Source organism: Macrobrachium rosenbergii, chromosome 4 (genome assembly GCF_040412425.1).
Source record: "Macrobrachium rosenbergii isolate ZJJX-2024 chromosome 4, ASM4041242v1, whole genome shotgun sequence".
Lineage (NCBI taxonomy): Eukaryota > Metazoa > Arthropoda > Malacostraca > Decapoda > Palaemonidae > Macrobrachium > Macrobrachium rosenbergii.
In genome coordinates this window covers 64,880,082-64,905,931 of record NC_089744.1, presented here as the reverse complement: position 1 = coordinate 64,905,931, position 25,850 = coordinate 64,880,082, and the positions used below count along the sequence as shown (strand labels likewise).

At 35.8% G+C, this 25,850-nt stretch overlaps 1 protein-coding gene across 1 annotated transcript in view; it reads left to right on the top strand.

Annotated features, from left to right (window-relative positions):
* fw (furrowed) overlaps positions 1-25,850 on the top strand; it is a 158,853-nt gene that overhangs the window by 69,720 nt on the left and 63,283 nt on the right. The gene's annotated exons all lie outside the window — the stretch shown is intronic.

The window sequence follows — 25,850 nt, the reverse complement described above, 5'->3', positions numbered from 1 at the left end:
AATATTTACGTATTATCACACCAACGAGATTTCAACGTCGTACAGAAAGTGATCCAAGGGCAATACCATTCGCAAACTCCAGAACTTTACTTTGGCAGTTCCTTTGGATCTTCAAGAAATGCTTATTTGCTTAGGCTCAGGTAACCAGAGAGAGAGAGAGAGAGAGAGAGAGAGAGAGAGAGAGAGAGAGAGAGAGAGAGAGAGAGAGAGAGAGAGAGGAGGGGAGTGAGGATAATCTTTAACAGTCTTGTAAAAATCACCGTTAGCGACATGGAATTTGACACTTGAAAAATCAGAATTTGTAAAGAATCTTCACTCTTGGAGATTACATTAAAGCTTACATAAATACTAGTAAAGTTGTGTGCAAACACAACTTACTATACAGCTATATACTCTTGGTTTTCAAACTAAGCAACATCTACATGTAGCTGAATCTAATGAGTTGGGCAACAGCCTTCCCATAGCCTCTAATTATACTTTGGAAATTGTAATCGTTATGGTATTCAAGCCTAACTTGTATTGTGTTCTTCACACTTACATACACACTCACAGACTGATGTCTGTACACATTTCAGATCCTGACATTCACTCTCCGGTTACATATGACCCCCGGGAACGCTAAAAGGAATTTCTGTTTCCGGGTATATGGTGTATCGTAAAAAATATGCGGTAGTAAGTACGCGTATGTAAAATAGAGTCCATTCTTAAAAAAAAATTATATATTTAGATTTGTAATTTTGGTGCCTCTAATAATATTTTGTTATCTTTTCTTCTCCCTTCCTTCTTTTACCCACTTCCATGGTATATTCTGCTTTTTTTTTCTATGAACATATCGTAATGAAATTTTCCTAAACATATGGGTATTAAACATTAGATAATGTTGGGCTTAACTATTCAGTACGTTTCTCAATGAAATAGTAAGCTGATAAAATTCTTCAGTTGTCATTCCAGAGTAATGAACAACAGAAATAGCAAGACAAGCGCTGGCCAACATTTAGGGAAAGAATTCCGTCGTTTCCGCGAGGATAGCGTCCCTGTTTAAACATTTCCCTCAAGGTTTGTTGTGTGTGTGTGCGTGCTTGCGTGTATTCGTGTAAACTGTGAGAGATGTTACATCATGATGTCTAGACCTCCGAGCACGGTGGAAAAATGGCGCAGAACGAATGAAAGACTCGTGAATATGAAAGGAAGTCGTTTACAAAGAAAGTGAAAGGATAGAAGATGCGAGGGGGATCTGGTAGCAGGGATGGGGCTTCGGGCAGGATGGGGTCTTGGGAGCAGGGGAGCACTAGAGGAGAGGGAGAGACAGAGGGCAGGTAAGGCAAAAAGAAGAGGTGAGGAAAAGGAGAAAGTAAATTGCCTCAGCTCCCTCTCTTTTACCTCAGAAGGGGTCGGGGTAAGTAGCCTTCTTCTGTTGGGGCGAATGGGAGGGTAATATGCCTTTGCAAGATGCACGGTTGAAGAGGCTGGCGTGGTTGTCAGTAGAAGAATATTGAAGATCATAATACCACGCGTGCGCTCGTGTGCGCTCGTCTGTCCGCAGGTGAACTGAAACTCTTTAACCCCAAGCGCACATTCACTTCGAATTTGCATAAGAGAATTGCCAACGCAAGTACGAACGTAGAGTCTTGAGAGCTATGACAGAGGCCGTTCTATTGGACTGGTGCACAGGCAGCATCATACCTAAGCCTCAGTGGCCTATGCCCTGGGAAAGCGAATTTATAGTCACTTCTTTGATGGTGTTCCTATGCAGAAAATAGGTCAACCGCAGCAGGATGGGTCATATGTTGCTTCGGAAATCGTGATTCAAGGAACGCAACTCTGTATAATCGTAAATCTGACTGAAATAACGAAAGTTCTGAGCATCTGATTTAACTTGAACTTGATAAGCTCTTTCAATCCTGTCGGTCAATAACTTTGTACTTTTAAGCCTAAGTTTTTATATATCGCAATTGCCTCATCAGTATCATAAATATATGTTCATTATTAGAAATATTTGTTCGTAGCGATTATTGTTAAATACAAATACGTAAGGTGTGCAAACCTATTCAAGGCAACATAGTCGGTGCAGTTGCATTCTGTGGATATCTTGGTTAACCAACGTCATTTGAACAAACGAAATACTTTACTTTGATTTTGTTTGTTGAAGTGTGCTTGTGTATACTTTTGTTCTTTTTCCGTATGCTCGTATCGAGAAATCTTACCGCTAAAATGAAATGATTGCGATCCTATATTTGTTTCGTTATATGTTGAAATCAAGAAGAAGGCGATGAATTGATAATAATGAAAGGCCATTTAAACAGTTACCAGTTGTTGCCTTCTTGAAATCGTAAAGATAATAGGAAGATGAGGTGCATAAGACAAGTCATTAAATAGTAATGCTGTAAATAGTGGGAACTTAAAGGGGCGTAAGCAGTTCTGACCTGGAAAATCTGAGCCTTCCTACTATTTTGACCTCTTTGGTTTGACCTTTATTGAACCCTCGTGTAAAGTTTCAGCACCCCGAAAGTCTTACTCCAGCTCCTTATATTGAACTGTGCGGTAAACTTTGGAACATATTTTCTTCATAGAGCGAGATGCAGGATAAAAGGTCTGCAACCTTTATTCAGCTGAAGTAGCAGGTAATTGTAAAATGAACTTTAGCGCAAATGAGGATCCTGTTCCGTGGCAAGATTTCAACATGTTTATTGCTGACTGCTCTCTCTCTCTCTCTCTCTCTCTCTCTCTCTCTCTCTCTCTCTCTCTCTCTCTCTATATATATATATATATATATATATATATATATGTGTGTGTGTGTGTGTGTGTGTGTGTAAAACCTACTGGTCACTTTTTACCAGATGCATATGTCATTGTAATAGCCACAATTACAATTACATATAAATACATATATATATATATATATATATATATATATATATATATATATATATATATATATATATATATATATATATATATATATACAGTATATCTGACTTTCCGCAGTAAATCAAAAGCAGAATTAGCATATATGAATGGCGAGCCATCGAAACATTGTTGTATTGAGATTCACTACTGAAACGTAGAAATCAGCTTAATTCATAGTCATGTAGCTATTTCGAGCGGTTGTCGAAGGCAGACAGACACACTCACTCAGCCGTTTCTCCACTCTCTCTCGATTGAGAATGAATGAGTCATGCTGTCTCTCCCACGTTTCTCATCTCCAAGCGCCTCAGGTCGTAAAGATTTTGACTGATTCATGCGGCTCATGCACCAAGGGAAGGGTACCCAGAGGTTTGTTATTCAGATTGCGTCATTAGGACGAGCATTCCCGTTATCTAGTGTCAGAAATAACCTGAAACTTTGTTTTAGTCTCAGTTTATGTTTCATTAGTCATTTATTGGTTTATTTAATACTTTATTATTTCATGACTGGTGTTTTTCCTCACAATCATAGTTTGTCTATTTAAGCGTCATATATATGTATATATACCTGTATATATATGTATATATACATATATATCAATTAATTATGTACCATGGAGTTAGTCGACTAAGGTAGGCTGCCGACAGGGAAGAAAAGGTTATGGGGTTAGTAACGCTGAAACTCGGAGGTTTAACACCTTCTGGAACAATCCCCTCGAAGGGCAACAGGCATATAGGTGATAATATTTGTAAATAAATAAATAAATAAATATATATATATATATATATATATATATATATATATATATATATATATATATATATATATATATATAACTGAATCACGAAAATATAGAACATGATGAATATGTAACTGAAGACAAAATCCACGAAGGTATGAGAAACAATGGAGTGCTGCAAGGCCTTTCGACTTATAATCCTTTACTTGGCATGTTCTCTTTCCTTCGTGGATTTTCTCTCTCTCTCTCTCTCTCTCTCTCTCTCTCAATATATACATATATATATGCATATGTATATGGTGTATTCCGTCGTCACGTCATCAATTGCAAAAGAAAGGAGTTTAGCGGGATACCATCGACAGTTTTACATCTCATTAACAATTAAGTTGTCATCTTTTCTTGCGCTATATTCTTGTATCAGTTAATGTACAAAAGTTATACTTTAACAAATCAGCGAACAGAAACGTTTCAGCGAGCAAAAACATTGCTCTTCAGTTCAAAATAGTTAAAAAACAAATTTACATTTTACGAGTGACCAGAAAACTCTCACTTTCTCTGTGGAATTCTTCAACGTGACGCAGTAATCATTAAGGATGAGCCATTCTATTGTTGGCTAAACGAATTTCTGTTTACCTGTATGACTTCAACGTAAGATTTCTCTTCGATAACCCATTGTTGCCAAAGGTGTCAGATGCATGTTCCATCTCTTTAGGGTTTCCGTCGAGACAGTCGAAAACGGGAAGATAAAAGAGGCGCCATTGTTTTAACAGGAAAGGGAATGGCTTGATTGGTTGAAAGCTTGTCTTGGATTTTACCGAGGCGTAAGATGTATTTTGTAAAAAAAAAAAAAAAAAGTTAAGCGTATGATCTCATCACTAAACTGCCTATTGCTGATGACCTGAATTTTATACGTCATAGCATCATAAAAAAAAGTGCTTGTGGCTTTTTAGTAACGGGGAGTTATGGTTATGGCAGATGTTACATACAGATTAGGTAATACTGATCTTTGTTCTAGCAAGCACTGGTACAGTTAATAGCAAATTGTTTGGGTTATGCATTAGATTCTTCTCGTAATCGAAGAATTATTATTTTGTGCTTACTAGTTTCGCTGTCATTTGCCTTATATAAACACACACACACACACACACACACACACACACATATATATATATATATATATATATATATATATATATATATATATATATATATATATATATATATATAGATATATAGCTGATAGACACTTATTTTGAACTAAAACTCCTCTGTGGTCGTTATTTATCCAGCGACATATGACCGTCGTATTCCCTACTAGATTCAATGTCATTCAAGTTTTTCTCAAAATAATTGCAGGTTGTTGTCAGTAAACTGCAAAACTTGGCGTGATGTTCGAGATCGTTCTCTAAACGTGTCTCTCGCACACAGCTCAGTTCAGTTGTAGGGCAATGGCGCTGGGAGCGCCATGTAGGTTACTTCTGGTAGTTTTTCTTCGGGCAATTGTTTCCGCATTTATGTCGTTTTTATTTCCTTTCTTGTGCGGTTGCTGGTGCCGCTTTGATAACTGCTTTTTGCCACATCAGTATTTTGGTTATGGGCAATACGGTATATATAGTTTTATTTTTATATTTTTATTGGCAAAAATTTACGTATTGGCTCAGTTGTTTTAAAAGTATAATTTATTCAGTCAATCAGTCATTTCCTGTAGCACCCACGGTGATGCATAGGGCCTCGATGAACTCACGCCACCACATTCTGTCCTGGATAACTCCTCAAGATCTCCCCAACACTCATCTCCTGTTTCCCGCCTCATTGTCCTCAACCACACGTCTCCTTTGTCCTACCTCTACCTCTTCTACCAAGATCAACCCACCTTGGTGTATCTCATACTATTCGCTGCCTTCTATATACATGGCCTAGCCACTTCCAGCGTGAGAACCTAACATACTCATCGACCGGCTGCACCTGCGTTACTTCTCTAATTCTGCTATTTGATATCCTATCCCTCCAGTTAATTCCTAATATTCACGAACAGAAAATCAATACTTTTAAGCTCATGAGGTATAGTTTTTAGCAAAATAAAAAAAAGGGTCACTATTGTTATCATAGTTATATCTTGAATAACGACGTTGTTTCATATTGCATGATTAGATAGCCAAATAAATAAAAATCTGACGCACTGCTAAGCATTTTGGGAAATCTATACATAATGTAATTATATATATATATATATATATATAATATATATATATATATATATATATATATATATATATATATATATATATATATATATATACATATATATGGATCGATAGATGAATAGATAGACAGACCAACGAGTCAGTAAAAGAATAATCAAATAGACAATGATCACGTTTTTGTGGTAAAACTTTTTCACTCTGAGGAGAGAAAGAGTTTTCGGTAACCACAAGACTTGTGTGTTCATCGTCGGTCAATACCGATAACTTTCACTCTGATCCTTGTTTATTCAGAAGGCTTGGTCTCTCTTCGTTGCAGTGACTATGGTCAACGGACAGAAGAAAGTAGGAAGAGGAAATTACGCGGATCGTGGTGGCCGTAGTAGAACGAAGAGGGAAATCCTGACAGGAAACGAGAGACTTTTATTTCGGGTGCTGGTTTTAATGGCCGTGGTCATTCGGTAATTGCTCTTTTTTCGGGGACAAACGTGGAATTTGCGTAGTGAAAAGTCTGTGTTGTAGGTTGCATAAAAAAATCTGGAAAGGGAAGGAACTGGAAGTGGAGAGAGAGAGAGAGAGAGAGAGAGAGAGAGAGAGAGAGAGAGAGAGAGAGAGAGAGAGAGAGAGAGAAATTAGTGAAGACCCCATGTTGGTGTATATTTTAAAGTAATATTCAAAGCTAAAATTTTACGAAATAATATCTGAAAAATACTTGATTTTCATAGGTTGGAGAATATTCTGACCAAAATGAAGACATGTCAGTTACTACTGTAAATGGCTCCTATAAATCCATGAGACATAGATTCTAAAAATAACTCCTATTAATCCATGAGACATATAAATTACTAAAAATAATTCCTATTAATCCATGAGACATGTAAATTACTAAAAAAATAACTCCTATTAATCCATGAAGTTGCGAAAAATGCTGAAATAACTAAAAAGAAAATATACCTGCGGTTACTGTTTATAGTTAGCCGTTTAATATTTATATATATTTAGCAACGTAGAAGTGTTTTCGTGGTTAGAAACAGAGCTTTTTCTGGTTCAGAGGAAATAAAAAAAGACACATTTAGAAATATGTTCTTGATGGTCAGGAGTTTCTCGTTATCTTCGAGTTACTTATGTCAGGCATGAGTGAGACTCAAGTTCACTGTTTCAAAGAATTCAATTTATCATCAACGAGATTTAACGAGGCGAAGGAGTGAACCGCAAATCTGATTTTAAGGTAAAAGAGAAACTTCAAAAAAAAAAAAAAAAGTAACTTTGCGGCCTAGTTTATATATACCATGGTTCATCCATTTCCACAATGAGAGAATAAGTTCTTAATTAAAAGACAGAGGACATTTATTCCCTGCCATCTCATCTGTTATTGTTAGGTTCCAGGGAAGTAGGATATCATACCACTTTCTTAAATTACTTCATTTTTTGGAAGTTGTCGTGTAAACACGAGATTATAATCGTGGATGTTTTTTTACCAAAATTTCTGACCAATAAACCTTGTCAACTTCATTTGGTCTTTTTCGGACGTTTTGAACTTTGTATAGCATCCTTAGCGTAAGAGTTTTGCGTATGGAATTACGCCTCACATCCCTTTTTATATTGCCATTCCAAATGACATTCATGGAATAAGGGTATTGCGGTCAACTCGTAAAAGAGTCATTTATCTGTTGCGACTCTACTTTCACTTTTGGGGGTTTGCTCTTTAGGAATTGTATTGCGGCCGTCTTTTACGGGAATTTGGAAACTGACCATTATGTGGTCGGTAAAAGTTAGTTCTAAATGCTATTTTTCTGGATAACCGCGTTTCTTTCCCTGATTTCTACGTTTTTCCCATAATTCTTTTTTCCTTGGGGAAATTAACAATGGCTTTCATTACGTTCTTCTTTTGAAAGGAATTTGGAATTTTAACACCGTTTGGCGTTAAGATAAAAACGTGACCTTTTCAGCTCAAGGTTTCTTGGTAGTGAGTCATTAGTTTTTTTAGTATATATATATATATATATATATTTATTTATTTATTTTTTTTTATATGTATATGTATATATATATATATATATATATATATATATATATATATATATATATATATATATATATATATATATATATATATAATTTTCTTTCACTCCCAAAAACGGGAGTCTCCGTTCAAAATACAAAACGGTGGTGATTGCCACATTCATAGTTTAACTGCTGAATCGTGGACCCCGTGAAGAAAACTTCCACTGCATTAGCCGCTTCATACACCTACGTAAAAGTGCTCCTAGACCTAAAGAGAGAAGTGCGCCATGCAGTTTTATCATGCACACGCTCTTCCTTTCCCGGATATTGCTACCTTCCCTTTCTAATACATCGTCTTCGTCTACCCAGCACTCCTAGGTCTTTCTCTTCTCCTCCCTCTTAACACCTACGTATTATTTTAATTTCGACAATCAATCGTCCTCCCTTCTTTCTGCAAGAACAAACCCCGAAATGTTTGAATCCGCCTTTTTGTCTACGCTAACCTTTCTCACGACTTCCGACTTCTACGCATCCAACCATTCCCTGCCTTTACTGGCATTTCATCTCGCCACATTTCGTAGGCCAAAGGATTGTTTCCAGCATCTAGTAAACCACAACACCCGAGCTGTAAATAAACCTATACCAGCGTCTGCTGGGGTCCTGTTTTCTTCCTATTTGTCGTTTTTCATTCTTATACATACTCTTAATCGATATATGCCTACTGGAAAACTGACATTGATATTCTTTATATCATGAAATTCATTTAGCATGTCAAAACTATAGGGTTTTGGTCGTGTACGTACTTCCGCAGTGCTAGTAAGGTCATGGGGCTAGCAACTTCACCCTTGAATGATAGCTGAGTAAGAGAGAAGATACGCCCTTTTTGGCACCACTCCCATCATAGGGAATAGACTTATAATAAAAAAAAGTTAATTTTACACGTATGTGTGTATTTGCAGGGTGTATTTTATATGACCTCTTCTCATTCACGCACCGTTTCACCCTTGGGACGTCACCAAGGCTCCGTTGGTGGCTCAGCTGGGAAGGAACCTGAGAAATCCGCTTCTGCCATCCGCCTGCCCTCGTCGGGTTCTTCTGACTGCCTTTCCCTCACCCGCTGAACTCTTTTCCACGTGACCCCGACGCCACCTGCGTTGCATTGTTCCCGACGCCTTACGTGGGACGTCTGTTGCCTCATCGCAGGCGGTGTGGCTTTTGTTTCTTCTCAGCTCTTTAATGACTGAGACTTGACTTGGATCTTAAGATGACGAGGGTTTTCCTTTTATTCTTTGATGTGCAATGGATCTCTCTTTCTCCCTGCACACAAACACATGTATGTATGTATGTATGTATTTATGTTTATTTGTATGTATGGATGAGACCCGGGCAGTGGTGTGATTGGTACTATCCTGGCCTATCAAGTGAGGGGCGGCTTTTCTCAATCCTGGGTAAAGATTGGTGTTAAAATCCCGTTGTGTCATGATTGTTGTGCTTGGGTTTTAAACAAATGTGATGGTCATTTGACTACAGATATCCTAAAGAGTCAAGGTAGTACAGGGGAAGAATTTTATATATATATATATATATATATATATATATATATATATATATATATATGATAATAATAACAATAACAAAGGTAGCCCATAAAAAACACTAAAAGGATAGATCAAAATCTACCCTTTTTGGTGATTTTGTAGGCTACCTTTATTAGATGGAATTCTGTTTTAACAGAAAATATTTTATAGTCATGTATATATATATATATATATATATATATACTGTATATACTGTATATATATATACATTGTGTCTTTTTGTATATTGAAATACAGGTGCCATATACACAAGAACTATAAATTCTGAAAGCATTGGGTCTGAACGGTTCCTTTTGTTTTTCTCTTTGTATTCAGGTTTTAGCTCGTCAAAAGAGTTTTTTTTCCGCCGCTGTAGTAGACGAACACTCATTGTTTTGTAAGTTTTTGCATTGTTAATGACTCTGTCATTAATTTGCAGAGTTGAATTACGTAAGGAGCCTTGTTGATGTGAATAGCAACTAAATAAGGTCATTAACCGGCTAGGAAAGTTTACTTGCATTACTTGATATTCACCTAGCTTACTCTGTACTAATTTATAATCAACAGATGGCTTTAATTCGGTCGTTCTAGGAGAGAGAGAGAGAGAGAGAGAGAGAGAGAGAGAGAGAGAGAGAGAGAGAGAGAGAGAAATGGTACAAAATTTACTGAATATTTTCATTTCCCTGTTTCGTAAGTATCCGCCTTCTTCCCGATGAAGCCAGAAATAGCCAATGCTGTTCATCAGTGAAAGGCACCCCCGCGCTCAATGCCGGACACAACGATTATTCAGTTATTGCATGCGGGCATGACTGAATTATATTAAATATTGCTTGCCGTTAATGATTCCTGAATAATTCTAGGATTTGTTAGTGAATTTTTGCCTTTCCCTTTGGCTCTGGGCAAGCCGCGGTGTACTAAAGCGTTTTCATCTTGAAATCCACTCCGAGTTTGAAGTTATACTGTAATATGTTAAAAGAAAAAGTGAAATTATTCTATGGTATTCTAACGGAGTCTTTTTCATACCATGAATTGCATTATTCTGTTTTGCAATCTTTTCCCTTTAAAGATTTTGTTCTGCTACATCGACCAAATGGGATGAGGGGCGTAGTCCGTTTGTTTTGTTAGGATGTTAAATCCAGCAAAAAACAAAAGCAAAAGAAAAAAAAGTACCCTCCACCTATTTTTCTTGCTTGATCTCCCCGTTTGCCGTTCTCTTCCTTCTCTCCCTCCTCCCTCTTTCATCCTCACTCCTCTTCCTCCTTAAGCCCGGGACTACTGGGTGATCCAGTTCAGCGGTCGTTTATCCTTGAACACGATTCTGACACACCTTTGGTCCGGTCCTTTCACTCAGCCATTGGCTGGAGAGCAAACTTCCCGTTGGCAACCAACATCCTCAGTGTCCCCTTTATCTCTTTTCATTTTTTATAGATTTTCTGCAGCTCCAGTACCCAACTCAGTCCATTTTCTCTTTTATACGTGATTTATATTTTGTTTAGTTGCCCTCGCTGTCTCATAATTCTTTCATGGGAAGCATGCTTCACTGCTTTTCCCCTCAAATAAAAGAAATTTGCAAGATTGTATTTGGATTTTATAACTCTTTTCCGCATTAAGCAGTGTCTTTTTCCCTTTCATAACACATTTATCACACCTTTACATTTGAATTATTCGGCGACAAATGGCAACCTCTCACCCTATTTTGCAATAAGCCTTACCCTCAAAATGCCCCACTTCTGCTCTCTCGACCAGGTAACGGTCGCTCTTCAGGTAAACGAGCGGAGGTTGGGGGGCGACTTTAGGAAAACGGGTTGTGGAGGAGGGGAGGTTTTGTTTTGGGGAAAGGGGTTCAGAGGAAGGGGGGGAAATTGGGGAGGGATCTCTTAGCCCGGTGAGTTTTAAGACTTGATCGCCTTGTGTATGGAGGACAAGAGTAAAGACGTTCCAGGTGCGGTTTCCAAACAGCGTATTTGTTGTTCGTTTGATATGATTCCATTTGTACACAAGATGAAGCCAGTGCTGAAATGATTAATTTATTCCATTAGGTTCATACGTGTTTAAGAAAATTTTTTTTTTTAGAAGAATATGTTTTTAATTTTCTTAACTATGTGGTTTTCTTTTGTGCAGTATAACAGTTTAACCAGAAAAGAAACAAAGCCCCTGTGATGTGTGGGAGTTTGAAGGTGTGTTTGAAATTCTAATTTGTCGTAACTTAAAATTTTTTTTCATTAAAGATACTCTTCCTTCCTGCTTGTATTAACTGACACCCTTACTGTAGATTTTTTTTTTCACAGTTGCAGAGTTTCTAAGTTCTGTATAGAATTTGAATTTTCAGTTTTTTAGTTTTAAGTGACGAGAACCGTATGAAACTTGTTGCCATATTTTTTTCATCCGTCATACTCATATAATTCATGTATCGGTAGTTATGTTTTGCTTTACGTCGTTCTTTTAAAGCTCAAAAAAGATATTCGATTCTGCATGTAAGAGTGACATTTGCAAACGTATAAAATAAACGTCATTTCTTTTTCTAAATCGACGGAAACAGAACTTCAGTGCACTGACTTTGTGTGCGTAACTTGTGTTCATTTTAGCTGCAGAGGTAATGCTTCTGAAATAATGTACATACAAATGTGAATCGAAATAGCTTTGTGAATTACCTATTCTTGGTACTAAGTGTTCATGATGATGGTGTTCACCATGGTGTTTACTTCCACTGCACGAAGGAAGGAAGGAAGTGCACGTGCAATGCCACCGGACCTCTGACCTTCTTCTGTACGAAAGTGTCGATAGGACTGAGATGTTTTCGAAAGAATTTTTCTTCCTCGTTATCTCCACCCCGCCCCCCCCCCCTTTTTTTAAGGTCATTGATTGTATGGTTATAATCACAATCTGTCTTACAGTCAAGACAAGAAATTTATCCTATGCATACTGGTTTAAAACCACCGGTGTATGAAAATTAATATATATATATATATATATATATATATATATATATATATATATATATATATATATATATATATATATATATATATATATATATAGAGAGAGAGAGAGAGAGAGAGAGAGAGAGAGAGAGAGAGAGAGATCAGAAAAAATATCCAAACCCCTTGGGGAAAGGCTTCTAATAAGAAAAATTATGTATGTATGTATGTGTGTGTATATATACATATAGGTAGATAGATACAGATATAGATACATATATATATATATGTATGCATGTATATATATTTTTATAAATATATGTATACACTGTATATGAGTTTGGATAATTTTTCTGGTACGAGTATTTGAGAAAAGATTGTAATTCATTCTAGGATGGCGATAATAATGTCTGTTAAGTGTAATTATGATAATTATAATATGGGGTATGAGTATTATAAGATAGAAATGTCCTTTGAGTTTTTAGTAATTATGTAAAAGTGTTGTCAGATGGTTTATAGTGTACTGTTATGTTAATGAGTAATAAATTTTAATAAGTAATATACTTTCATTTTTATTAAATGGTTGGCATGGATTGTGAGGTCCAGTTTAATAAATTGTTACATTTGTCAAGTAAAACACATTGCCCTAAATTTTGCTGTAATAAATAGGCAGACCTTTGGAAATGAACCAGACGTCCTATGCGGAAAGAAGCCAACGTTGTGTTAACGGAACAAACATGCGGAAGTAGCTTCAAACTTGTTAGCTTTTATACAGAAAGGACAACCACCTGACCTTTACTTCGTCTCAAGGCGTATGTCCGAGTCCGGAGATCCTCACTAGTTGTATTATTCTGTTTAACACCTTACCCTCACTTAAGGGGCGCCGTTGTCAAGGGCCTGTGATGGCATCACCCCCGCAATTCGCGGGGAGCTTTTTTTTTTTTTTAGCTACTGTTTTCTTTCGTAATTCCTAAAACTCTCCCTGTTATTAGAGATGAAATTCCTCCTCTTCCGAAATAGGCCCAACCTTTTATTTTTTTCAACCAGTCTTTTTCTTTTTCCTTTTTTCCCCCCTTGAGGCATAACCGAAATAAAAACACGAAAGCGCCCTTCCCACGAAAGAAATGACTTTGTTCAATGTCATTGTATTGTCCGCGTTTCCTTTAACATTCGATTTTGCTTTGCTCATTGGTTTACAACGTATTAAGGAACTCATTCTCTAGATTTCCTTCAGAGAAGTTGCAAGTTGTTCTGGAATCATTGCTGTTGTTATGTTGTTGTGTGTGCTGTCATGCAAGTACGATTGCTAAAAACTAACAAGAGCAGTTCTACTGTACATCAAAATCGATATTTTATTAGTAAAATGGCCAGCGTTCTTCTTAACAAATTTCGTGGGAGAGAGAGAGAGAGAGAGAGAGAGAGAGAGAGAGAGAGAGAGAGAGAGAGATTTCCTCATAGCCACTTCCCCAGCATATAAGGAAGAACGTGCCTTCAAGTAACAAACACTATATCATGATGCTATATTAGTCCATCCGGCACTGCCCAACACCCCAGTGAGTTAGCTAGTTTTATGACGTAGGTTGCCCATCATATCCAAAAAAGGAAACCTGCTCACGTAGGGAGAAGCAGTTAGAAGTGCTATAGGATATCTGTCTTATCCTGATATTTGAATTCTGTTGCACACGCCAGGTGGTTAAATAAAGCGATAATACTGAAGTATCTGAAGTGATATATGTGTAATGAAGCAGAATGTGTTTGTCATCGCAGCCACTTACATGTTGTAAACATTATGAGTAATAAAGGAAAGCAGAATTTACTACTGACAAAAATATGTTATCCTATTGTAGGTGATGTGGTTTTATATAGCTTATTTCTGGCAGTGTAGAGAAAGATGAAGCGAACTTTTTTTTTATAAATCAGGGAGGACAATCTAACCTCGCAAAACTTGGAATAGATCAGGGATTAATTAAAAGGAAGCGGAGGGTTCAGAGGATAACCTTGTTTTTCCTGCTAGAGATTGCGATTAGATTTATATGGAGGTCTTATGTGTTCTGCAGACTCTGTTCATAAACATATTTTTCTCTGTTTTGCATCACTATCTTCTTAGATTTGCAAATACGCTGTGTTGTTTGAAATGTTATTGTGTGGGCGAGAAAAAGTACTTCATTATTTACATCATGGGATGCTTACTTTCAATTTTACTTTGCTAATTATTTTCTTACAATATCTTTACGATTTTGAAAAAGAAATCGGCAGTTGTTCTCGTACAACTTTCCAAATCTACGTAGCAAAAAAAGAAAGTTGCAGACACTAAGAACGAATTACTGATGAAGGCCCGAAAAGAATGAATAGATTGACACAGTTCTCATTTTCGCTCCCTTCTTAGTCACGGAATCTTTCCACTTTCGCTCGCGCAGGTTGTGAAGTGGTGTGGCAGTGGTATTGGAGATAACGAGATTAAGTCTCTCTCCCTCTTTGTCTCTTTTAAGGTTTAGCGAAAATTTATTTTTGATTAGGTCTCTTATTCTCTCACTCTCTTTGTCTCTCATTCATCTTATACTTATCACCATGATTAACCAAATGTCTCGCAGAGAAATTTATCGATGCTCTCTAACAAATCAAATAGATTTCAAACAGTTCAGAAAACTTAATAACTTTGCTGCCCATTCTGCCTTCCTTATCATCATTACATTTTATTCATATTTCAAGAATCCTTACACTTTTTTTCTTACATTTTGTGACATTATACATTTTTCCTTCCTGGTGTTCATTATCTTGTCAGTTACTCATTTCTGCTTGCGTGTGTCTGTGTATGTATTTTGATAACTTCTCAAGAAGTTCTCTTGCCAGTTGCTCGCTGTGAGGCATTATATGTGGTAAGTTCCAGTTTGCACATTTATAGGTTTGTTCTGAATGCCAGTGGCTCTTAAAATGTACTCGAAATTTATTTCCCAGAGCGGAAAAAGTGAAAAAACCTGTGGAATGAGTAGCGGATACTTCTCTTCCTAGTGCTTACATTTTATTTCTTTGTATACTGTACTTCCTCTTTCCTCTATTTGTCTGTCGAACACGCGCGCGCGCGCGCAGAACAAATAACCTTTCATTCAACTTCTGTGGTTCGCCGGAGTCTTTACCTTAGGGATAGGGTGCAATCACATCTTGTGTAATTTCTCAGTACTTCTGCCCATTGTCACGGTTGCATTTAGGAATAAATTGGTAGGGGACAGTGGCGAACCCAGAGTTCAACTATATAAGCACTTTATGACTATTACTACTTATTTATAGACTCGTGGACTACCTGGCTGCTGAGCCTCACAGTGACATTATGCCGGTCGCCCCAGGCTCAAGGTTACTTTGGCCTGCGCCGCTTCAATCCAGTCATATTGTTTTTCACTGTCCAGATTCCTTGGGAGGTTATCGAATCTAGAAATTTCAAATACTTGTACTCTTACTTTGGGTTAGGTTATAAAATGCAAATAACTTGTACCTTTAATAAGTAGCCCAAATGTTCTGAACTAATTTGGGTTACTTCCCTTTAAGTTCACGATTCAGCTTGCGTCTCGGCTGAAGTTAGTGTAAAAAAACAACTTAATAATATTGATTACATAAACGTTTGACAGATTCTATATCAAGCACTTTTAGTTGTTGTAAATCATTTTTAACATTAAGAACTGAAGACTCATAATACTTGATTCCCAAGCTCGTATTTGTCTTTCATTTAGAGATTGGACTATGCTTGAAGTTTGGGGTATAACCCTTATTATTTGATTCATTAATTTTACAGCTCACGAACTCTTCCACAGTACGGTATAGCAAATTCTTTAATTCATAGATGCCATTTCAAGGAAGAATAAGATCCTTCACTGGTAGAGGATAAATTGAAAACCTCTTGGTAACTTCTTTTATCATAGTAGGCCCACGCATATAAACTGCATGCAAATGTTGTTAATATCTATGCTAAAGTAAGAGTACATAGCAATTTGTACATATCAATAAATTTATTGTGCCTTTCGCACGCTGCGAAAGTGTTCTTTTCACTATGGTAGAAGTAAATTATGAGTAAGTGGCAATTTAGGACAAAGTAAGAGTATCTACTCTGCCCTAAGTTTACCGGACAGGTAAAATACGTTGCAGTAAGTTCAAGAATGTCGCAGTTTATTCATTTGTCTGATCATGTAGCAGTGGAATTTATGGAGTTGACCAAGAAAATCCCAGTGGAACCAGATCACTCCCAGTTACTCCGGCGCAGTAATAAAATTGCACCATATTTCAGTGGGGAGTGAAATAACCAATGGGAACTGCCAGTCGTCATAGATTTTGCCTAGACATGTGTCCTAAAGACCTCAGTAGTCGTTAGTGTTGAAGAGGCACACTAAAAACTATTCGATCTTGCCGAAGCTACCAACTTGCCCAAACACCCTAGAAGCAGTAATGCTTGCTAGAGCCGCTCATTTTCTATAAAAGCTTCTGAGCTGTCTCAACAACTGAGAAAGAGTGAGATCGTCCACATGGTCCACTCCGGAATAAGATAGTTTTATATGAACTGTACATCTGGCGGGTTTGGTTATGGAAGTAATGCAGAATTAAATTGTATCTTGTAGGAAGGATTTATGTTTTTTGGGCGTAATTTATGTGCATTTATTTTTTTTTATGTACGAAATTGCCATCCACAAGATACATACTCCCGTGAATGGGGCCGTCAGCTGCTTGTCACCTGAATTTGAGGAACAGTCTGTTCAATTTTTTTTTTTTTTTTTTTTTTTTTTTTTTTTTTTTTTTTTTTTTTTGCTCATGCAAGTGTATTCCACTCCGAGAAAAGATAGAACCCATAAATTCTCATGGATTGGGTAAAATTAAGTAATTCTAGATATAGGTTCTGAGTAAAGAAAATTGCTTTTGATAAAAGGAAATTTTATTAATATCGAAAATTTGAACATCGTGGATTGTGAAACATTGGTGTGCCATGATGAGAAAATATTCGTTACTGAAATTATTTATTGCAAACTTTCTGTATCATTATAATCGAAGACGATTCAGCGTGAGTAATTAAATTTTAGACATGTATAAAATACTGATGTTTTGATAGATGTGCAGACGATGCTGCGAAAACAAGCGTTATGTGATCGTAGACATATCTGATTTATCTTGTTCACTGCTTGGATTTCGATCCATGGTATAGTGTACGTACCCCTTTAGACCTTTAATTTTTCATGCTAAAACTCCAACCCTTCTATTATCCCTCCTCTTCAAGTACTTCTTTTTTTACGGACTACATTTTATGTAGTAAAGTATATGTTTTAAACCGTAAGTTCTCATTTCCTGAAAGCCGCGCTCTTTCAAATATGGCGATCCGGACGGCAGTCCATCACGAGTTTTCAGCTGCGGGGCGACATTTAGGAAAATATGTAACTTCTGTTCGCTGAACGCATGGGTGAAAAATGCGGAGGGCTGCAGCTTTTTAGCTTTTAGTTTGTTGCGCTGAGCAGCATATGATGGGTTATCCGTATCGTCACGTAGAGACAGATTATTTAACGTGTGAAGCTGAAACAGTTTGCCATTTTAATATATATACATAGGAATATATATTGTAAATTAAAATGGCACATTATTTCAACTTCACATGTTATGTACATATATATATATACGTATGTATGTATGTATATATATACATACATATATATGTATATATATATATATATATATATATATATATATATGTATATATAATCACATACATACATACATGTATTGTCACCCATACAAACGAGACTTAGTATCGAATTCGCTGTACCTTGGGAATAACTTACATCCAAAGAGAACTATAATCGATTTATGAGATAAATTATTTATATTTATGAACTGAAAGTGTTACAAATGCGTTTCACACCAGCGAAAACTGTAACCGAAACCCAGAATTTATTTCTGCTTGGGTACATTGATCGATTTGTCAAACATTGAAAGGAAACAGTTCCGCTCTATTCCACTGAAAACGATTCTGTGGAACACAGTGACCTGAAAGTCATTGGACTTTCCTTCTGTTTTCCCTCTATTTTTAGAAACGATGATGAATTTCCATCCATTATTTTCACCAGTGTCGTTTCATATTAGTGGCTGATTGAACGAGATTGTGCTGACGTCACTGGGTGTCATTTATTTTCGCATATGGGGATCGCCTGGCACGACGGTTATTAACCTTGATCCTTTACCTATATATCATCATCACGAAAGTTATATTCAGTTATATATGAATGAATCATGATTCTGCATTATTTAGATATATATATATATATATATATATATATATATATATATATATATATATATATATATATATATATATATATTATATATTTGTATATGTATGTATGTGTATGCGTGTGTAAAAAAATATATTTATATATATATTATATAGATAGATAGATAAATAGATAATAAATATTAATTTATTTTTATTCATATCCAATTCTATGCAGATTTTCACGCTGAAATCACGAATTCATATACACTGTAGCAGCAGCAGAAGGCATCAAATTTCTTAGTCTCCATTTTTAAACAGAGGACATTATTCCTTGTACCGCATCATCTGCTTGACATGAAAACAACCTACCACTTAGTTTGGTCGTTCATCTGGTATTGTTTTCTCTTCTTTATCACTATCACAATTTTGAGTGACATAAAGAAAATACAAACTTTCGAAAACTGGCAAATGCTGCTGAAATAATGAGATATGCCTCAGTCCTTTCAGTTGTATTTATGATAGTGGTCTAATTTTATTGTATCTAAAACGAGCAATTTACAATTATTTTCACTTTTCATAATCGGGAGATTAATGTGAAATTTGATCCAAATTATTTCATCTTTATCTAGAGTACATCCGGATTTTTAGAACGTAAAGATCAATTTAAATAAATTGGCGCGGAAAATTATATAAATGACTCTCTCTCTCTCTCTCTCTCTCTCTCTCTCTCTCTCTCTCTCTCTCCTCTCCTAAGACGTACAGCTCCATGCAGAAACATTTTGACTGGACGGGAGCAATGATCATTGACCACTTTTTACAGAAAATAATTACATGCCGATATAAAACACCAAAGTATTTTCACTCTTTGGAATGGAAATGAATTGGGATTGAATAAACGAAAGGTATATTAAGACCTAATATTCTTGAATGGAAAGTTTAAAAAAAATTTTTTGTTGCAAATTGCCAAGGTTTAGCGAGAAAGTCCTGTTATCTTGAGTTATGAGAGATAGATAGATACTAAATACATAAGAGGGAGAAAAACCACTTAAAAATGTTCGGTTTAAAGACAGTGTTCAGGAATAATTTCTTTCATGTTTTAACCGCTGCAAAGCCATTGACAACTGTAACACTAGTTTTTTGCGGTTGATTGTCTTGATCTGGCAGTAACAGATAGCACTTTTCCCTGAAAGCAGAAATCTCGCTTAGGACTTCAAGAAAACAATTTCTCCGAATTTCGTTTTGTAAGATAACGAAAGCCGCAGAGCTGATCTCATATCCTATTCTTATCACTGGACTAAATCGTCGCATAGTCTTAGGAGGGTCTTTTGTGTGGGTTGGCCTTGAGCCGCTGGCCTTGGTACACACATTGTGGCCACTGGGTGGAGACGCAGACGAGGAAGGTTGGGGAGTGGGAGGGACTCGTGGGATGTGGGGTAGAGATTGTTGGAGGATGGGGAAGGATGGAATGGATATGATGGGAGGATGTACGATCTCGAGGGGGGCCCAAGATGAAGGATATGCAGGATGAACAAATGAACAAATAAGTGAGGTGGTTATCTGGTGAGTTAACAAACATACAGGTTTGAACTCAGACGTGTAGAGACAAACCTGCTTAATTATGCCCGATCTTATTTACCTTCAAGGCATGGGTTCCATCCGGTTAAATATAGCTTATATTTGTTTTACGTTAGTCAGATGAAATTATATGACGTAAATTTTATAAGCACCATTGTGTGTTTTAACTTTAAGACTCTTGGGCGTTTGGGAGTTTTTCTTGTGTTTCCCTGTATGATCGATGGATGGCATTGACAAAGAGAATGAAACAAAAGTAAGAAGCAGTACAAGGAGATGAACTACCTTTTTCGTTACCTATATATAGGCCTATATCACCCATATTTCCTGGTGTCTGATGTACTCCTGAAGTCTTTTATTTCTATAAGAGGAGTAGCCAAAACGTTAGTAACGAGGAAGGATAATAATACTTTTTTCTTTGCTCCGTCTGCTCTCCTTTTCATGACAATGCAAAATTGAAAGAGTTCGAGAATTCATAAAGTGTAATCCCGTCCCCTCCCCCCCAAAAAAGTTGGATCTTAATATGAACATGTTTCGGGTAAAAACCAGGAATCTTTGGCGCCTGACATTTAGAATTCATGTTGGAGAGGGATTTCCATGAAAGTTAAACAGGAAATGGGATAATTGAAATACAAATAAAATGGAAATTTGTATTACTGTGGGTATTGAAAGTTCGGAAAATAACGAGATATTTATGTTAGCCATTAGTCATCATACAAACAGTAAATCGCCAGCTTATATAATTCTCTGCAGTTTCTTCGTTCGTATGTGCAAGTGTTGATGAAGCTTGTTTGGACATCTTTTCTGTACAGAAACATTGCTGAAAGAAAATCATTCGACACTGATAACAATGTTGATTGGTATTTTAATTATAGCACAAAACACACGCAATATATATATACACATATATATATACATGTATGTATGTATATATATATATATATATATATATATATATATATATATATATATATATATATATATATATATATATATATATATATATATATATATATATATATATATATATATATATATATATATATATACATACATGTAAGTATGCATGTATGTTCATGTTGCTAGGGGGGTATCGTTACGTAATTTACAATTAGGTTACACAGCGAAAACGATGTTCCCACGTCGCTCTTTTCATGTTGTTACGCAACAAATCTGGGTGTTTGGCGGTTTCTTTCACTCATCGCCAAGAAAAGAGTGCTGCAAGAATCTCTTTGAGGTTCAGACCATTCCATGTGATGTAGGTGCATACAGTCTTGCGTATTTTGTTAAAATCGGTGAATATCTTTGTTGTTGTAACGTAAGTATATATATACCAGGCAAAAGTCAACGAAGCCGCATTTTGTTCATTTTAAGGCAGGAATAATAATGCATCTATTTCATAGATATTTGTCTTCTAAAATTACTGAATTTGTTAACTTTCACTGTCAGAATTTTATTAAATATTGAATAATGAGATGGAAAGCTTTCTTAATATCCAACTTTTTTAATGTGCTGACGAATTTATTCCTTAGTGTTAACAATAATAACTTCAACTTTCACCTACATACGTTTACTTGAGTAAGCTGTATATGAGGAATTAACGCTTATATATTTAACAGTTTCCATTATCTTGGCTGTCCTTCCATATCTCGGTATTCGAACTCGGCTGCTCAGTGATCCGTTAAGCGCGTGTGAACTTGTGACATTAAAAAGGGTTCATGCAATTCAACCTTTCACAAAGTTGGCATTAATTATCACCGTGCATTTACGGAGTACTGAGAAATTAGAAAGACAGAGGATATTCTCTTATTCGGGAAATGTTTCAAGTCTCTCTCTCTCTCTCTCTCTCTCTCTCTCTCTCTCTCTCTCTCTCTCTCTCTCTCTCTCTCTCTCTCTCTCAGTGTAGTTTTTGATATTTCCTGAATGGTGCATAGAAGTTTCACTTAACGTCTTGATATATATGTATATGAATTCACACCTAATTAACGGAATGGAATTTTCAAACTCAGTCAGCAAAAGGTAGAGGAAACAAATCTTGATGAATTATAGCTTGAATATAATACACACACACACACACACACACACACACACACACACACACACACATATATATATATATATATATATATATAATATATATATATATATATATATATATATATTGCTTCACGGACATGATTCATTGTAGATGAAATTATAATGAAAAGATTTTGTCGTTTGAGATATTACGAGTCAGATGGCAGAATATTGTGAGACATATCGTACGAAAATTACTTAGTTCCATGTCTGGATGAGGTAAGGATGAAGGGGAAATGCTGAACTCTCGGACATGTCCTTGTCAACCCAGGGAGAGTGGAACGTGATATGTCAGCTGGACCCGTGTAGGTACCAATGTGTTGAAGACCCAAAGTTATTTGGATAAGAACTTTGAGATGAGAGGCTGAAGAGAGTGGTGCGCACTTTTGGTTTTGATATATACATATACAGTATGTATATATATATATATATATATATATATATATATATATATATATATATATATATATATATATATATATATATATATATGTGTGTGTGTGTGTGCATATCTATGTATGTATGTATGTATGTATGTACATATATATATATATATATATATATATATATATATATATATATATATATATATATATATATATATATATATATATATATATATGTACTTGTGTACTTTACAGATCACAGTTACGTGATACATGGATTTTAAATTCTCTTTTACAAAGAATTCGAGAAGGTAGCAGGAGGTTGTGTTTTAATATCAGTAGTAATGGTAACGTAGATATTCTATTTTGAATACTTTTGGCTGGGTCCTTCAGCTCCCACTCACGGAACGAGATGTGGGGAAGCTAAATCATTTTTATGTTAAAGAATCGGGTCAGTTCTCCTTTTTTTTCGTTTTCATTCATTTCTGTTGCCGTTCTTTATTTCACTTTTAATAAGCCAGGGGATGTATGGAAAAAATGGCATATGGTGTCTCTGATTTGTTTTACTCCAGACAGGTTGTATCATGAAAATATTGACATTTAATTTTTTACCAAATACCACCAGTGCCACTCGCCTGTCCAGACGCCTTTCCAGGTATTAAAAGTAAAAGCAGATTGATATTATGAATTTTATATGATATAGAGCCTACAAGAAGATAAAAATATAAAAATACAATAGACATGAGTGTTGTTGATTTTCTACAATAAATTGAATCCTCATTATGTAAACTGCGATATTTTTAAATGAGTCCTCATGTAGAGATGCCTTAGTCTGTTTACCAAGTATGAATATAGACATGAATGCATAAAAGTTCCTTTGAATGTAAATATGTATTCATTAAAAGCGTTTTTGCGTGCTCAGAAGGGCGTGAATTCTTTCATTAATGGAACATATCTGTTAATGCAAAAAATTGATGGTATTGAAATTGTATTTGTTATTTAAAAAGGAGCCAAGGCAGCAATATTTTAAAGACTCGGGTACTATGGTTATTGAGGAAAGAATGCTAAAACGCTTCGTATGTGGCGTGTACATTATATTATGATACTTAGTAATTGAGTCACTAAGACCCGGATATAGATCATCATTATCGTTGTACGAGAGGAAGGAGATTGATGATAATAATCATGATCAACACTTTAAAGAATGATCGTTGTATGAATTATCTGAATCAGTAGAAAATGTTGTTGCGAAATTTTCTAAAGATTTTACATGTATCAATTTAAAAACAATAAAAAAACAAGTAAAAAGGCGCCGAAGTTTCTTCGGCGCAATCGAGTTTTTTTGCATAGCGTATAACACTGTATGATCCGCGGCCCATGAAACTTTCAGCCATGGCCTGTAGGTGGCCTATCCTATATCGTTGCCAGGCGCACGATCATGGCTAACTTTAACCTTAAATAAAATAAAATTTATTGAGGCTAGAGGGCTGCAATTTGGTATGTATGATGATTGGAGGGTGGATGATCAACATACCAATTTGCAGCCCTCTAGACTCAGTAGTTTTTAAGATCTGAGGGCGGACAGGCAGACAACCCCATCTCAATAGTTTTTTTTTTTTTTTTTTTTTTTTTACATAAAACTAAAACCCACACTGACTGCTTTTAATAATTGTACAGACAACACAAGCTCGAAGTTAGAGCGTTCTATAAAGGCCTTCTGTGTCCCAGAGTCAAGTCCTCCCCAGCCATGATAAGCGACGCGTGCTTAGTGGGGCTGGCGGAACAAAATGTAGGAAACTTTTTTCCATTTTTCTAATGGTTGAAGGCGATGAATTGAAATCATCGGACACCTTTTTACATCGCTATTATCGCACTCAAGCAACCAAACTACAAAGGGGGAGTTATTTCCTGGGCGTTATCGTCGTTTATTATTGTCTTTGTATTTTTTTCATTATATATAAAGTTTTTCGATTATTATTATTATTATATTTTTTATTATTTATAAAGTTTTGTATACATTGGACCGGTGCGTTCATGTACCTACCTTTTCTAATAAATTTTTTTTTTCAGAAATCTACAATTTTTTGCCATATTTTTGTATATGATTTCTTTTGCTCATAAGCAACTGGAAACATGCGATAAATGCTGAATTATTAGATGAAAAAGAGGAATGCAAGTATTGTAGCTTATTCTTTGTTCCTAGATACCCTGTGGCCTGCCTGTGAAGAGTTATATTGATAGAGTCATTTTTTTTCCTATTGAGATACTTATGGATTTTTGTTTATGTGCTATTACAAAGTTGTCCTTCACTTCATTGAAAAAAGTAATATATTTAGCAAAGGTCGTCGTGAGTTTTCTTGCTCTGAGAAATTCAATTTGGATAGTTAGTTTTTCAAACCATTTTCTTTACTTTGAAATTGTGGAAGATATGAATCGTTTACTTTCCTTTTTGCAGTTCAATGTTATTACTTTGTCATGATTTAATTTAAATTCCATCTGTCGCTTCGGACGGATGCAGTCACCTATGTCTTTGTTTAATCTATCTTCTCCATCACCAGCCAAAGTAATCTTTATTTGCACACATCTTTTGTTGTTTCCACTAATTTTGCCCCTAGAAATGTTGATTTCGTGTTGAAAAAATGTGATGTCTCTGATTTGTTTTTGTCTGTCATAAATTTTAATAATTTAATTTTAAAAAATCCGTAAATGCAGCGCTGATTTCTAGGACCTCTATTTCGTAACGCCGAACAAAACATTCAGTTTCTTTAAAAAAAATTACTCTTGATTTTTTCAGGATAGTTAAATTTTCGCTCTTAGCAGTCCTCCAAACACCTTCCCATTGAACTTAAATATGTACGCAGTCTACAGCTTATATGTGTTTTATGTCAGTTGTTAAGAAGTGAAGCCTATCGAATATCTCCTCAAAATGTGGAGTTTCTTTTCCTCAAAATAGTCTTGGATGCGATGTTAACTTTCGCCTTTCTACCTCCTACCGTCCACCCCTACCCTTCGGGGACTTTCACTCCAGTCGTGTACATATTACGCATGCGCTTGAACTGTCATTGTTCCGGACCAGCTCCTGACGAGCATGACTGATGGGGAACTGTCCATGAACTACCACTGAACTGGGTCATGATTTTTTTTTTTTAATGATACGATGCTTGCCGTTATTTTCAACATTATTGATTGTGCGATGTCTTGAATATTAATTTTTACCTTTGCATTTGTTCTGTAC